Here is a 5,000-nt window from a genome sequence, read left to right on the forward strand (position 1 = left end):
GCTCCAGCGGACCGGGGGGAGCGCGCCCGTCTTCGGGGCTTGTTGCTGGCCGTTGGAGGAGCTCCAGCGGACCGCGGGGAGCGCGCCCGTCTTCGGGGCTTGTTGCTGGCCGTTGGCGGAGCTCCAGCGGACCGCGGGGAGCGCGCCCGTCTTCGGGGCTTGTTGCTGGCCGTTGGAGGAGCTCCAGCGGACCGCGGGGAGCGCGCCCGTCTTCGGGGCTTGTTGCTGGCCGTTGGAGGAGCTCCAGCGGACCGGGGGGAGCGCGCCCGTCTTCGGGGCTTGTTGCTGGCCGTTGGAGGAGCTCCAGCGGACCGCGGGGAGCGCGCCCGTCTTCGGGGCTTGTTGCTGGCCGTTGGCGGAGCTCCAGCGGACCGCGGGGAGCGCGCCCGTCTTCGGGGCTTGTTGCTGGCCGTTGGAGGAGCTCCAGCGGACCGCGGGGAGCGCGCCCGTCTTCGGGGCTTGTTGCTGGCCGTTGGAGGAGCTCCAGCGGACCGGGGGGAGCGCGCCCGTCTTCGGGGCTTGTTGCTGGCCGTTGGAGGAGCTCCAGCGGACCGGGGGGAGCGCGCCCGTCTTCGGGGCTTGTTGCTGGCCGTTGGAGGAGCTCCAGCGGACCGGGGGGAGCGCGCCCGTCTTCGGGGCTTGTTGCTGGCCGTTGGAGGAGCTCCAGCGGACCGCGGGGAGCGCGCCCGTCTTCGGGGCTTGTTGCTGGCCGTTGGCGGAGCTCCAGCGGACCGCGGGGAGCGCGCCCGTCTTCGGGGCTTGTTGCTGGCCGTTGGAGGAGCTCCAGCGGACCGGGGGGAGCGCGTCCGTCTTCGGGGCTTGTTGCTGGCCGTTGGAGGAGCTCCAGCGGACCGCGGGGAGCGCGCCCGTCTTCGGGGCTTGTTGCTGGCCGTTGGCGGAGCTCCAGCGGACCGCGGGGAGCGCGCCCGTCTTCGGGGCTTGTTGCTGGCCGTTGGAGGAGCTCCAGCGGACCGCGGGGAGCGCGCCCGTCTTCGGGGCTTGTTGCTGGCCGTTGGAGGAGCTCCAGCGGACCGGGGGGAGCGCGCCCGTCTTCGGGGCTTGTTGCTGGCCGTTGGAGGAGCTCCAGCGGACCGCGGGGAGCGCGCCCGTCTTCGGGGCTTGTTGCTGGCCGTTGGAGGAGCTCCAGCGGACCGGGGGGAGCGCGTCCGTCTTCGGGGCTTGTTGCTGGCCGTTGGAGGAGCTCCAGCGGACCGCGGGGAGCGCGCCCGTCTTCGGGGCTTGTTGCTGGCCGTTGGCGGAGCTCCAGCGGACCGCGGGGAGCGCGCCCGTCTTCGGGGCTTGTTGCTGGCCGTTGGAGGAGCTCCAGCGGACCGCGGGGAGCGCGCCCGTCTTCGGGGCTTGTTGCTGGCCGTTGGAGGAGCTCCAGCGGACCGGGGGGAGCGCGCCCGTCTTCGGGGCTTGTTGCTGGCCGTTGGAGGAGCTCCAGCGGACCGGGGGGAGCGCGCCCGTCTTCGGGGCTTGTTGCTGGCCGTTGGCGGAGCTCCAGCGGACCGGGGGGAGCGCGCCCGTCTTCGGGGCTTGTTGCTGGCCGTTGGAGGAGCTCCAGCGGACCGCGGGGAGCGCGCCCGTCTTCGGGGCTTGTTGCTGGCCGTTGGCGGAGCTCCAGCGGACCGGGGGGAGCGCGTCCGTCTTCGGGGCTTGTTGCTGGCCGTTGGAGGAGCTCCAGCGGACCGCGGGGAGCGCGCCCGTCTTCGGGGCTTGTTGCTGGCCGTTGGAGGAGCTCCAGCGGACCGGGGGGAGCGCGCCCGTCTTCGGGGCTTGTTGCTGGCCGTTGGAGGAGCTCCAGCGGACCGGGGGGAGCGCGCCCGTCTTCGGGGCTTGTTGCTGGCCGTTGGCGGAGCTCCAGCGGACCGGGGGGAGCGCGCCCGTCTTCGGGGCTTGTTGCTGGCCGTTGGAGGAGCTCCAGCGGACCGCGGGGAGCGCGCCCGTCTTCGGGGCTTGTTGCTGGCCGTTGGAGGAGCTCCAGCGGACCGCGGGGAGCGCGCCCGTCTTCGGGGCTTGTTGCTGGCCGTTGGAGGAGCTCCAGCGGACCGGGGGGGAGCCGGGCGTTCGAGTTGCCCAGGCAGGGGGTTATCCTCCACTAGCAAACCTCCATGAGCAGCGGAGCCCGTCAGCTGCGCCAAAAAGAACCACACGAGGGCGGCCTGGGGTTGAAATCCCCCGCCACATAGGAACGAATGCCGGGCGTTCGAGTTGCCCAGGCAGGGGGTTATCCTCCACTAGCAAACCTCCATGAGCAGCGGAGCCCGTCAGCTGCGCCAAAAAGAACCACACGAGGGCGACCTGGGGTTGAAATCCCCCGCCACATAGGAACGAATGCCGGGCGTTCGAGTTGCCCAGGCAGGGGGTTATCCTCCACTAGCAAACCTCCACGAGCAGCGGAGCCCGTCAGCTGCGCCAAAAAGAACCACACGAGGGCGACCTGGGGTTGAAATCCCCCGCCACATAGGAACGAATGCCGGGCAACCAGGGGTCGAAATCCCCCATTGAAATGAATGGCGGGCAACCAGGGGTCGAAGTCCCCCATTGAAATGAATGGCGGGCAACCAGGGGTCGAAGTCCCCCATTGAAATGAATGGCGGGTTACCAGGGGTCGAAATCCCCCATTGAAATGAATGGCGGGCGACCAGGGGTCGAAATCCCCCATTGAAATGAATGGCGGGCAACCAGGGGTCGAAGTCCCCCATTGAAATGAATGGCGGGCAACCAGGGGTCGAAGTCCCCCATTGAAATGAATGGCGGGCTACCAGGGGTCGAAATCCCCCATTGAAATGAATGGCGGGCGACCAGGGGTCGAAATCCCCCATTGAAATGAATGGCGGGCAACCAGGGGTCGAAGTCCCCCATTGAAATGAATGGCGGGCAACCAGGGGTCGAAGTCCCCCATTGAAATGAATGGCGGGCTACCAGGGGTCCAAGTCCCCCATTGAAATGAATGGCGGGCTACCAGGGGTCGAAGTCCCCCATTGAAATGAATGGCGGGCTACCAGGGGTCGAAATCCCCCATTGAAATGAATGGCGGGCGACCAGGGGTCGAAATCCCCCATTGAAATGAATGGCGGGCGACCAGGGGTCGAAATCCCCCATTGAAATGAATGGCGGGCAACCAGGGGTCGAAGTCCCCCATTGAAATGAATGGCGGGCTACCAGGGGTCGAAATCCCCCATTGAAATGAATGGCGGGCGACCAGGGGTCGAAATCCCCCATTGAAATGAATGGCGGGCTACCAGGGGTCCAAGTCCCCCATTGAAATGAATGGCGGGCTACCAGGGGTCGAAGTCCCCCATTGAAATGAATGGCGGGCTACCAGGGGTCGAAATCCCCCATTGAAATGAATGGCGGGCGACCAGGGGTCGAAATCCCCCATTGAAATGAATGGCGGGCAACCAGGGGTCGAAAGTCCCCATTGAAATGAATGGCGGGCGACCAGGGGTCGAAATTCCCCATTGAAATGAATGGCGGGCAACCAGGGGTCGAAATTCCCCATTGAAATGAATGGGCCCATTCATTTTCAATGGCCGGGCTACCAGGGGCGCAGTACCACCTGTCGTCATTAGGGGCGCTGTAGATAGGGGACCGAGTCCCCCCATTCGAGAGGTTTGCACCCAAACCTCAAAATGGTTGGTGTACAATTATAGGAGAGACCTTTTTAAGACGTGGGAGCTCCAGGGCAAATCAAGGGAGGCTCGACCAACCCATATCCGCTTTAGATGCACTTTAGGTCGGACTCCCTTGCCAGATGGTCCCCTCCTCAGCCTGGTTCTCGAATTTTTTCTAAGTCAGCCCAACTTGGAAATATTTTCAGAGTGCCACTTTCAAGGGAGTTTCGCCCAACCCCTATCCGCCTAAGAGGCACTTCAGGTCGGCCTGACTGGCCACATTTTCCCCCTCCTCATCCTGGTTCTCGAATTTTTTCTAAGTCAGCCAAACTTGGAAATTTTTTCAGAGTGCCACTTTCAAGGGAGTTTCGCCCAACCCCTATCCGCCTAAGAGGCACTTCGGGTCGGCCTGACTGGCCACATTTTCCCCCTCCTCATCCTGGTTCTCGAATTTTTTCTAAGTCAGCCAAACTTGGAAATTTTTTCAGAGTGCCACTTTCAAGGGAGTTTCGCCCAACCCCTATCCGCCTAAGAGGCACTTCGGGTCGGCCTGACTGGCCACATTTTCCCCCTCCTCATCCTGGTTCTCGAATTTTTTCTAAGTCAGCCAAACTTGGAAATTTTTTCAGAGTGCCACTTTCAAGGGAGTTTCGCCCAACCCCTATCCGCCTAAGAGGCACTTCGGGTCGGCCTGACTGGCCACATTTCCCCCCTCCTCATCCTGGTTCTCGAATTTTTTCTAAGTCAGCCAAACTTGGAAATTTTTTCAGAGTGCCACTTTCAAGGGAGTTTCGCCCAACCCCTATCCGCCTAAGAGGCACTTCGGGTCGGCCTGACTGGCCACATTTTCCCCCTCCTCATCCTGGTTCTCGAATTTTTTCTAAGTCAGCCAAACTTGGAAATTTTTTCAGAGTGCCACTTTCAAGGGAGTTTCGCCCAACCCCTATCCGCCTAAGAGGCACTTCGGGTCGGCCTGACTGGCCACATTTTCCCCCTCCTCATCCTGGTTCTCGAATTTTTTCTAAGTCAGCCAAACTTGGAAATTTTTTCAGAGTGCCACTTTCAAGGGAGTTTCGCCCAACCCCTATCCGCCTAAGAGGCACTTCGGGTCGGCCTGACTGGCCACATTTTCCCCCTCCTCATCCTGGTTCTCGAATTTTTTCTAAGTCAGCCAAACTTGGAAATTTTTTCAGAGTGCCACTTTCAAGGGAGTTTCGCCCAACCCTTATCCGCCTAAGAGGCACTTCAGGTCGGCCTGACTGGCCACATTTTCCCCCTCCTCATCCTGGTTCTCGAATTTTTTCTAAGTCAGCCAAACTTGGAAATTTTTTCAGAGTGCCACTTCCAAGGGAGTTTCGCCCAATCCCTATCCGACTTAGA

Source organism: Leptonotus elevatus, unplaced genomic scaffold, assembly GCF_054856555.1.
Source record: "Leptonotus elevatus isolate MCC_2025b unplaced genomic scaffold, RoL_Lele_1.0 HiC_scaffold_95, whole genome shotgun sequence".
Lineage (NCBI taxonomy): Eukaryota > Metazoa > Chordata > Actinopteri > Syngnathiformes > Syngnathidae > Leptonotus > Leptonotus elevatus.